Below are 12275 nucleotides of genomic sequence, written 5' to 3' on the forward strand. Positions count from 1 at the left end.
CCCCATATCTGATTCCCCACCTCTGTTTCCAGGCCTCTGATTCCCCGCCTCTGATTCTCCATATCTCATTCCCCTCCTCTGAATCCCCATCTCTGATTCCCGGACTCTGATTCCCCACCTCTGATTCCCGGCCTCTTATTCCCAGCATCTTATTCCCGGCCTCTGATTCCCGGCCTCTGATTCCCCGCTTCTGATTCTGATTCCCTGCCTCTGATTCCCCATCTCTGATTCCGCACATCTGATTCCCTGCCTCTGATTCCCCACCTCTGATTCCCCATATCTGATTCCCCGCCTCTGTTTCCCCGCCTCTGATTCCCCGCCTCTGTTTCCCTATATCTAATTCCCCACCTCTGATGCCCCAACTCTGATTCCCCACCTCTGATTCCCCAGCTCTGATTCCCCGCCTCTGATTCCCCGCATCCGATTCCCCATATCTGATCCCCGCCTCTGTTTCCCCGCCTCTGATTCCCCGCCTCTGTTTCCCCATATCTGATTCCCCGCCTATGATTCCCAACTATGATTCCCCGCCTCTGATTCCCCAGCTCTGATTCCCTGCCTCTGATTCCCTGCGTTCTATTCCCTGCCTCTGATTCCCCGCCTGTGATTCCCCATCACTGATTCACCACCTCTGATTCCCCACATCTGATTCCCAATATCTAATTCCCCGCCTCTGTTTGCCCGCCTCTGATTCCCCGCCTCTGTTTCCCCATATCTGATTCCCCGTCTCTGAATCCCCAACTCTGATTCCCTGCCTCTGATTCCCCAGCTCTGATTCCCCACCTTTGATTCCCCCCGTCTGATTCCCAGCCTCTGAATCCCCGTGTCTGATTTCCCCAGCTTTGATTCCCCGCCTCTGATTCCCCGCATCCAATTCCCCATATCTGATTCCCCGCCTCTGTTTCCCCGCCTTTGATTCCCCGCCTCTGTTTCCCCATATCTGATTCCCCGCCTCTGATTCCCAACTATGATTCCCCGCCTCTGATTCCCCAGCTCTGATTCCCCGCCTCTGATTCCCCGCGTTCTATTCCCTGCCTCTGATTCCCCGCCTGTGATTCCCCATCTCTGATTCACCACCTCTGATTCCCCACCTCTGATTCCCCTTATCTAATTCCCTGCCTCTGTTTGCCCACCTCTGATTCCCCGCCTCTGTTTCCCCATATCTGATTCCCCGTGTCTGATTCCCTGCCTCTGATTTCCCGCCTCTGATTCCCCGCCTCTGATTCCCTGCCACTGATTCCCTGCCCCTGATACCCCACCTCTGATTCCCCATATCTGATTCCCTGCCTCTGTTTCCCCGCCTCTGATTCCCCGCCTCTGATTCCCCGCCTCTGATTCCCCGCCTCTGATTCCCCAACTCTGATTCCCCGCCTCTGATTCCCCAGCTCTGATACCCGCCTCTGATTCCCCGCGTCTGTTTCCCCGCCTCTGATTCCCTGCATCTGTTTCCCCATATCTAAGTCCCCGACTCTGATTCCCCAACTCTGATTCCCCACCTCTGATTCCCCAGCTCTGATTCCCCGCCTCTGATTCCCCGCATCTGATTCCCTGCATCTGATTCCCAGCCTCTGATTCCCTGCCTCTGATTCCCAACCTCTGATTCCCCACCTCTGATTCCACATATCTGATTCCCCGCCTCTGTTTCCCCGCCTCTGATTCCCCGCCTCTGTCTCCCCATATCTGATTCCCGGCCTCTGATTCCCCGCCTCTGATTCCCCATCTCTGATTCACCGCCTTTGATTCGACACCTCTGATTCCCCATATCTGATTCCCCACCTCTGTTACCCCGCCTCTGATTCCCCGCCTCTGATTCCCCATATATCATTCCCCGCCTCTGAATCCCCATCTCTGATTCCCGGACTCTGATTCCCCACCTCTGATTCCCGGCCTCTTATTCCCGGCATCTGAATCCCGGCCTCTGATTCCCGGCCTCTGATTCCCCGCTTCTGATTCTGATTCCCTGCCTCTGATTCCCCATCTCTGATTCCGCACATCTGATTCCCCGCCTCTGATTCCCCGCCTCTGTTTCCCCATATCTAATTCCCCACCACTGATGCCCCATCTCTGATTCCCCGCCTCTGATTCCCCGTGTCTGATTCCCTGCCTCTGATTCCCCGCCTCTGATTCCCCGCCTCTGATTCCCTGCCACTGATTCAACTCTGATACCCCGCCTCTGATTCCCCAGCTCTGATTCCCCGCCTCTGATTCCCCGCATCCGATTCCCCGCCTCTGTTTCCCCTCCTTTGATTCCCCGCCTCTGTTTCCCCATATCTGATTCCCCGCCTCTGATTCCCAACTATGATTCCCTGCCTCTGATTCCCCAGCTCTGATTCCCCGCCTCTGATTCCCCGCGTTCTATTCCCTGCCTCTGATTCCCCGCCTGTGATTCCCCATCTCTGATTCACCACCTCTGATTCCCCACCTCTGATTCCCCTTATCTAATTCCCTGCCTCTGTTTGCCCGCCTCTGATTCCCCGCCTCTGTTTCCCCATATCTGATTCCCCAACTCTGATTCCCCGCCTCTGATTCCCCAGCTCTGATACCCGCCTCTGATTCCCCGCATCTGTTTCCCCGCCTCTGATTCCCTGCCTCTGTTTCCCCATATCTAAGTCCCCGACTCTGATTCCCCAACTCTGATTCCCCACCTCTGATTCCCCAGCTCTGATTCCCCGCCTCTGATTCCCCGCATCTGATTCCCTGCATCTGATTCCCAGCCTCTGATTCCCTTCCTCTGATTCCCAACCTCTGATTCCCCACCTCTGATTCCCCATATCTGATTCCCCGCCTCTGTTTCCCCGCCTCTGATTCCCCGCCTCTGTTTCCCCATATCTGATTCCCGGCCTCTGATTCCCCGCCTCTGATTCCCCGCCTCTGATTCCCTGCCTCTGATTCCCCATCTCCGATTCCGCACATCGGATTTCCTGCCTCTGATTCCCCGCCTCTGATTCCCCGCCTCTGATTCCCTGCTTCTGATTCCCAACCTCTGATTCCCCACCTCTGATTCCCCATATCTGATTCCCCGCCTCTGTTTCCCCGCCTCTGATTCCCCGCCTCTGATTCCCCAACTCTGAATCCCCGCCTCTGATTCCCCAGCTCTGATTCCACGCCTCTGATTCCCCGTGTTTGATTCCCTGCCTCTGATTCCCTGCCCTGATTCCCCATCTCTGATTCACCGCCTTTAATTCGCCACCTCTGATTTCCCATATCTGATTCCCCTCCTCTGTTTCCCCGCCTCTGATTCCCAACCTCTGATTCCACACCTCTGATTCCCCATATCTGATTCCCCGCCTCTGTTTCCCCGCCTCTGATTCCCCGCCCCTCTTTCCCCATATCTGATTCCCCACCTCTGATTCTCCTACTCTGCTTCCCCGCCTCTGATTCCCCAGCTCTGATTCCCCGCCTCTGATTCCCCGTTTTTGATTCCCTGCCTCTGATTCCCCGCCTCTGATTCCCCATCTCTGATTCACCGCCTTTGATTCGCCACCTCTGTTTCCCCATATCTGATTCCACACCTCTGTTTCCCCGCCTCTGATTCCCCGCCTCTGATTCCCCATATCTGATTACCCGGCTCTGATTGCCCACCTCTGATTCCCCGCCTCTGATTCACCAGCTCTGATTCCCCGCCTCTGATTCCCCGCATCTGATTCCCTGCCTCTGATTCCCCGCCTCTGATTCCCCATCTCTGATTCACCACCTTTGATTCGCCACCTCTGATTCCCCATATCTGATTCCCCACCTCTGTTTCCAGGCCTCTGATTCCCCGCCTCTGATTCTCCATATCTCATTCCCCTCCTCTGAATCCCCATCTCTGATTCCCGGACTCTGAATCCCCACCTCTGATTCCCGGCCTCTTATTCCCAGCATCTTATTCCCGGCCTCTGATTCCCGGCCTCTGATTCCCCGCTTCTGATTCTGATTCCCTGCCTCTGATTCCCCATCTCTGATTCCGCACATCTGATTCCCTGCCTCTGATTCCCCACCTCTGATTCCCCATATCTGATTCCCCGCCTCTGTTTCCCCGCCTCTGATTCCCCGCCTCTGTTTCCCTATATCTAATTCCCCACCTCTGATGCCCCAACTCTGATTCCCCACCTCTGATTCCCCAGCTCTGATTCCCCGCCTCTGATTCCCCGCATCCGATTCCCCACATCTGATCCCCGCCTCTGTTTCCCCGCCTCTGATTCCCCGCCTCTGTTTCCCCATATCTGATTCCCCGCCTCTGATTCCCAACTATGATTCCCCGCCTCTGATTCCCCAGCTCTGATTCCCTGCCTCTGATTCCCTGCGTTCTATTCCCTGCCTCTGATTCCCCGCCTGTGATTCCCCATCACTGATTCACCACCTCTGATTCCCCACATCTGATTCCCAATATCTAATTCCCCGCCTCTGTTTGCCCGCCTCTGATTCCCCGCCTCTGTTTCCCCATATCTGATTCCCCGTCTCTGAATCCCCAACTCTGATTCCCTGCCTCTGATTCCCCAGCTCTGATTCCCCACCTTTGATTCCCCCCGTCTGATTCCCAGCCTCTGAATCCCCGTGTCTGATTTCCTGCCTCTGATTCCCCGCCTCTGATTCCCCATCTCTGATTCACCGCCTCAGATTCCCCACCTCTGATTCCCCATCTCTGATTCCGCACATCCGATTCCCTGCCTCTGATTCCCCAACTCTGATTCCCCGCCTCTGATTCCCCATCTCTGATTCCCCACCTCTGATTCCCCGTGTCTGATTCCCTGCCTCTGATTCCCCGCCTCTGAATACCAGCCTCTGATTCCCCATATCTGATTCCCCGCCTCTGATTCCCTGCCTCTGATTCCCCAGCTCTGATTCCCCGCCTTTGATTCCCCCCGTCTGATTCCCAGCCTCTGAATCCCCGTGTCTGATTTCCTGCCTCTGATTCCCCGCCTCTGATTCCCAATCTCTGATTCACCGCCTCTGATTCCCCATCTCTGATTCCCCACCTCTGATTCCCCGTGTCTGATTCCCCGTGTCTGATTCCCTGCCTCTGATTCCACGCCTCTGATTCCCCATATCTGATTCCCTGCCACTGATTCCCCGCCTCTGATTCCCCATCTCTGATTCACCACCTCTGATTCCCGGCCTCTGATTGCCCACCTCTGATTCCCCGCCTCTGATTCGCCAGCTATGATTCCCCCCCTCTGATTCCCCACGTCTGATTCCCCGCCTCTGATTCCCCAACTCTAATACCCCGCCTCTGATTCCCCAGCTCTGATTCCCCTCCTCTGATTCCCCGCATCTGATTCACTGCCTCTGATTCCCCGCCTCTGATTCCAGGCCTCTGATTCCCAACCTCTGATTCCCCACCTCTGATTCCCAATATCTGATTCCCCGCCTCTGTTTCACCGCCTCTGATTCCCCGCCTCTGTTTCCCCATATCTGATTCCCCGCCTCTGATTCCCCAACTCTGATTCCCCGCCTGTGATTCCCCAGCTCTGATTCCCCGCATCTGATTCCCCATATCTGATTCCCATCCTCTGATTGCCCACCTCTGATTCCCCGCCTCTGATTCGCCAGCTCTGATTCCCCGCCTCTGATTCCCCGCATCTGATTCCCTGCCTCTGATTCCCCGCCTCTGATTCCCCATCTCTGATTCCCCGCCTGTGATTCCCCAGCTCTGATTCCCCGCCTCTGATTCCCCAGCTCTGATTCCCAGCCTCTGATTCCCCGTGTTTGATCCCCTGCCTCTGATTACCTTCCTCTGATTCCCGGCCACTGATACCCCGCTTCTGATTCTGATTCCCTGCCTCTGATTCCTCATCTCTGATTCACCACATCTAATTCCCTGCCTCTGATTCCACGCCCCTGATTCCCCACCTCTGATTCCCCATATCTGAATCCCCGCCTCTGTTTCCACGCCTCTGATTCCCTGCCTCTGATTCCCAACCTCTGATTCCCCACCCCTGATTCCCCATATCTGATTCCCCGCCTCTGTTTCCCTGCCTCTGATTCCCCGCCCCTGTTTCCCCATATCTGATTCCCCGCCTCTGATTCCCCAACTCTGATTCCCCGCCTCTGATTCCCCAGCTCTGATTCCCCGCCTCTGATTCCCCGTGTTTGATTCCCTGCCTCTGATTCCCCGCCTCTGATTCCCCAGCTCTGATTCCCCTCCTCTGATTCCCCGCATCTGATTCCCTGCCTCTGATTCCCCGCCTCTGATTCCAGGCCTCTGATTCCCAACCTCTGATTCCCCACCTCTGATTCCCCATATCTGATTCCCCGCCTCTGTTCCACCGCCTCTGATTCCCCGACTCTGTTTCCCCATATCTGATTCCCCGCCTCTGATTCCCCAACTCTGATTCCCCGCCTGTGATTCCCCAGCTCTCATTCCCCGCCTCTGATTCCCCATATCTGATTCCCATCCTCTGATTGCCCACCTCTGATTCCCCGCCTCTGATTCGCCAGCTCTGATTCCCCGCCTCTGATTCCCCGCATCTGATTCCCTGCCTCTGATTCCCCGCCTCTGATTCCCCATCTCTGATTCCCCGTCTCTGAATCCCCAACTCTGATTCCCTGCCTCTGATTCCCCAGCTCTGATTCCCCACCTTTGATTCCCCCCGTCTGATTCCCAGCCTCTGAATCCCCGTGTCTGATTTCCTGCCTCTGATTCCCCGCCTCTGATTCCCCATCTCTGATTCACCGCCTCAGATTCCCCACCTCTGATTCCCCGTGTTTGATTCCCTGCCTCTGATTCCCCGCCTCTGATTCCCCAGCTCTGATTCCCCTCCTCTGATTCCCCGCATCTGATTCCCTGCCTCTGATTCCCCGCCTCTGATTCCCCATCTCTGATTCCCCGCCTGTGATTCCCCAGCTCTGATTCCCAGCCTCTGATTCCCCGTGTTTGATCCCCTGCCTCTGATTACCTTCCTCTGATTCCCGGCCTCTGATACCCCGCTTCCGATTCTGATTCCCTGCCTCTGATTCCCCATCTCTGATTCACCACATCTAATTCCCTGCCTCTGATTCCACGCCACTGATTCCCCACCTCTGATTCCCCATATCTGAATCCCCGCCTCTGTTTCCACGCCTCTGATTCCCTGCCTCTGATTCCCAACCTCTGATTCCCCACCCCTGATTCCCCATATCTGATTCCCCGCCTCTGTTTCCCTGCCTCTGATTCTCCGCCACTGTTTCCCCATATCTGATTCCCCGCCTCTGATTCCCCAACTCTGATTCCCCACCTCTGATTCCCCAGCTCTGATTCCCCGCCTCTGATTCCCCGTGTTTGATTCCCTGCCTCTGATTCCCCGCCTCTGATTCCCCATCTCTGATTCACCGCCTTTGATTCGACACCTCTGATTCCCCATATCTGATTCCCCACCTCTGTTACCCCGCCTCTGATTCCCCGCCTCTGATTCCCCATATATCATTCCCCGCCTCTGAATCCCCATCTCTGATTCCCGGACTCTGATTCCCCACCTCTGATTCCCGGCCTCTTATTCCCGGCATCTGAATCCCGGCCTCTGATTCCCGGCCTCTGATTCCCCGCTTCTGATTCTGATTCCCTGCCTCTGATTCCCCATCTCTGATTCCCGGCCTCTTATTCCCGGCATCTGAATCCCGGCCTCTGATTCCCTGCCTCTGATTCCCCACCTCTGATTCCCCATATCTGATTCCCCGCCTCTGTTTCCCCGCCTCTGATTCCCCGCCTCTGTTTCCCCATATCTAATTCCCCACCTCTGATGCCCCATCTCTGATTCCCCGCCTCTGATTCCCCGTGTCTGATTCCCTGCCTCTGATTCCCCGCCTCTGATTCCCCGCCTCTGATTCCCTGCCACTGATTCAATTCTGATACCCCGCCTCTGATTCCCCAGCTCTGATTCCCCGCCTCTGATTCCCCGCATCCGATTCCCCATATCTGATTCCCCGCCTCTGTTTCCCCGCCTTTGATTCCCCGCCTCTGTTTCCCCATATCTGATTCCCCGCCTCTGATTCCCAACTATGATTCCCCGCCTCTGATTCCCCAGCTCTGATTCCCCGCCTCTGATTCCCCGCGTTCTATTCCCTGCCTCTGATTCCCCGCCTGTGATTCCCCATCTCTGATTCACCACCTCTGATTCCCCACCTCTGATTCCCCTTATCTAATTCCCTGCCTCTGTTTGCCCGCCTCTGATTCCCCGCCTCTGTTTCCCCATATCTGATTCCCCGTGTCTGATTCCCTGCCTCTGATTCCCCGCCTCTGATTCCCCGCCTCTGATTCCCTGCCACTGATTCCCTGCCCCTGATACCCCACCTCTGATTCCCCATATCTGATTCCCTGCCTCTGTTTCCCCGCCTCTGATTCCCCGCCTCTGATTCCCCGCCTCTGATTCCCCGCCTCTGATTCCCCAACTCTAATTCCCCGCCTCTGATTCCCCAGCTCTGATACCCGCCTCTGATTCCCCGCGTCTGTTTCCCCGCCTCTGATTCCCTGCATCTGTTTCCCCATATCTAAGTCCCCGACTCTGATTCCCCAACTCTGATTCCCCACCTCTGATTCCCCAGCTCTGATTCCCCGCCTCTGATTCCCCGCATCTGATTCCCTGCATCTGATTCCCAGCCTCTGATTCCCTGCCTCTGATTCCCAACCTCTGATTCCACACCTCTGATTCCCCATATCTGATTCCCCGCCTCTGTTTCCCCGCCTCTGATTCCCCGCCTCTGTTTCCCCATATCTGATTCCCTGCCTCTGATTCCCCACCTCTGATTCCCCATATCTGATTCCCCGCCTCTGTTTCCCCGCCTCTGATTCCCCGCCTCTGTTTCCCTATATCTAATTCCCCACCTCTGAAGCCCCAACTCTGATTCCCCACCTCTGATTCCCCAGCTCTGATTCCCCGCCTCTGATTCCCCGCATCCGATTCCCCATATCTGATTCCCCGCCTCTGTTTCCCCGCCTCTGATTCCCCGCCTCTGTTTCCCCATATCTGATTCCCCGCCTCTGATTCCCAACTATGATTCCCCGCCTCTGATTCCCCAGCTCTGATTCCCTGCCTCTGATTCCCTGCGTTCTATTCCCTGCCTCTGATTCCCCGCCTGTGATTCCCCATCACTGATTCACCACCTCTGATTCCCCACATCTGATTCCCAATATCTAATTCCCCGCCTCTGTTTGCCCGCCTCTGATTCCCCGCCTCTGTTTCCCCATATCTGATTCCCCATCTCTGAATCCCCAACTCTGATTCCCTGCCTCTGATTCCCCAGCTCTGATTCCCCACCTTTGATGCCCCCCGTCTGATTCCCAGCCTCTGAATCCCCGTGTCTGATTTCCTGCCTCTGATTCCCCGCCTCTGATTCCCCATCTCTGATTCACCGCCTCAGATTCCCCACCTCTGATTCCCCATCTCTGATTCCGCACATCCGATTCCCTGCCTCTGATTCCCCAACTCTGATTCCCCGCCTCTGATTCCCCATCTCTGATTTCCCACCTCTGATTCCCCGTGTCTGATTCCCTGCCTCTGATTCCCCGACTCTGAATACCAGCCTCTGATTCCCCATATCTGATTCCCCGCCTCTGATTCCCTGCCTCTGATTCCCCAGCTCTGATTCCCCGCCTTTGATTCCCCCCGTCTGATTCCCAGCCTCTGAATCCCCGTGTCTGATTTCCTGCCTCTGATTCCCCGCCTCTGATTCCCAATCTCTGATTCACCGCCTCTGATTCCCCATCTCTGATTCCCCACCTCTGATTCCCCGTGTCTGATTCCCCGTGTCTGATTCCCTGCCTCTGATTCCACGCCTCTGATTCCCCATATCTGATTCCCTGCCACTGATTCCCCGCCTCTGATTCCCCATCTCTGATTCACCACCTCTGATTCCCGGCCTCTGATTGCCCACCTCTGATTCCCCGCCTCTGATTCGCCAGCTATGATTCCCCCCCTCTGATTCCCCGCGTCTGATTCCCCGCCTCTGATTCCCCAACTCTAATACCCCGCCTCTGATTCCCCAGCTCTGATTCCCCTCCTCTGATTCCCCGCATCTGATTCCCTGCCTCTGATTCCCCGCCTCTGATTCCAGGCCTCTGATTCCCAACCTCTGATTCCCCACCTCTGATTCCCAATATCTGATTCCCCGCCTCTGTTTCACCGCCTCTGATTCCCCGCCTCTGTTTCCCCATATCTGATTCCCCGCATCTGATTCCCCAACTCTGATTCCCCGCCTGTGATTCCCCAGCTCTGATTCCCCGCATCTGATTCCCCATATCTGATTCCCATCCTCTGATTGCCCACCTCTGATTCCCCGCCTCTGATTCGCCAGCTCTGATTCCCCGCCTCTGATTCCCCGCATCTGATTCCCTGCCTCTGATTCCCCGCCTCTGATTCCCCATCTCTGATTCCCCGCCTGTGATTCCCCACCTCTGATTCCCCATATCTGATTCCCCACCTCTGTTTCCCCACCTCTGATTCCACGCCTCTGTTTCCCCATATCTTATTCCCCACCTCTGATGCCCCATCTCTGATTCCCCGCCTCTGATTCCCCGTGTCTGATTCCCTGCCTCTGATTCCCCGCCTCTGATTCCCCGCCTCTGATTCCCTGCCACTGATTCCCTGCCTCTGATTCCCCACCTCTGATTCCCCATATCTGATTCCCCGCCTCTGTTTCCCCGCCTCTGATTCTCCGCCTCTGTTTCCCCATATCTAATTCCCCACCTCTGATGCCCCATCTCTGATTCCCCGCCTCTGATTCCCCGTGTCTGATTCCCTGCCTCTGATTCCCCGCCTCTGATTCCCCGCCTCTGATTCCCTGCCACTGATTCAACTCTGATACCCCGCCTCTGATTCCCCAGCTCTGATTCCCCGCCTCTGATTCCCCGCATCCGATTCCCCGCCTCTGTTTCCCCGCCTTTGATTCCCCGCCTCTGTTTCCCCATATCTGATTCCCCGCCTCTGATTCCCAACTATGATTCCCCGCCTCTGATTCCCCAGCTCTGATTCCCCGCCTCTGATTCCCCGCGTTCTATTCCCTGCCTCTGATTCCCCGCCTGTGATTCCCCATCTCTGATTCACCACCTCTGATTCCCCACCTCTGATTCCCCTTATCTAATTCCCTGCCTCTGTTTGCCCGCCTCTGATTCCCCGCCTCTGTTTCCCCATATCTGATTCCCCAACTCTGATTCCCCGCCTCTGATTCCCCAGCTCTGATACCCGCCTCTGATTCCCCGCATCTGTTTCCCCGCCTCTGATTCCCTGCCTCTGTTTCCCCATATCTAAGTCCCCGACTCTGATTCCCCAACTCTGATTCCCCACCTCTGATTCCCCAGCTCTGATTCCCCGCCTCTGATTCCCCGCATCTGATTCCCTGCATCTGATTCCCAGCCTCTGATTCCCTTCCTCTGATTCCCAACCTCTGATTCCCCACCTCTGATTCCCCATATCTGATTCCCCGCCTCTGTTTCCCCGCCTCTGATTCCCCGCCTCTGTTTCCCCATATCTGATTCCCGGCCTCTGATTCCCCGCCTCTGATTCCCCGCCTCTGATTCCCTGCCTCTGATTCCCCATCTCCGATTCCGCACATCGGATTTCCTGCCTCTGATTCCCCGCCTCTGATTCCCCGCCTCTGATTCCCTGCTTCTGATTCCCAACCTCTGATTCCCCACCTCTGATTCCCCATATCTGATTCCCCGCCTCTGTTTCCCCGCCTCTGATTCCCCGCCTCTGATTCCCCAACTCTGAATCCCCGCCTCTGATTCCCCAGCTCTGATTCCACGCCTCTGATTCCCCGTGTTTGATTCCCTGCCTCTGATTCCCTGCCCTGATTCCCCATCTCTGATTCACCGCCTTTAATTCGCCACCTCTGATTCCCCATATCTGATTCCCCTCCTCTGTTTCCCCGCCTCTGATTCCCAACCTCTGATTCCACACCTCTGATTCCCCATATCTGATTCCCCGCCTCTGTTTCCCCGCCTCTGATTCCCCGCCCCTGTTTCCCCATATCTGATTCCCCACCTCTGATTCTCCTACTCTGCTTCCCCGCCTCTGATTCCCCAGCTCTGATTCCCCGCCTCTGATTCCCCGTTTTTGATTCCCTGCCTCTGATTCCCCGCCTCTGATTCCCCATCTCTGATTCACCGCCTTTGATTCGCCACCTCTGTTTCCCCATATCTGATTCCCCACCTCTGTTTCCCCGCCTCTGATTCCCCGCCTCTGATTCCACATATCTGATTCCCCGGCTCTGATTGCCCACCTCTGATTCCCCGCCTCTGATTCACCAGCTCTGATTCCCCGCCTCTGATTCCCCGCATCTGATTCCCTGCCTCTGATTCCCCGCCTCTGATTCCCCATCTCTGA

This window comes from Narcine bancroftii, chromosome 2 (genome assembly GCF_036971445.1).
Source record: "Narcine bancroftii isolate sNarBan1 chromosome 2, sNarBan1.hap1, whole genome shotgun sequence".
In the NCBI taxonomy this organism is placed as follows: Eukaryota; Metazoa; Chordata; class Chondrichthyes; order Torpediniformes; family Narcinidae; genus Narcine; species Narcine bancroftii.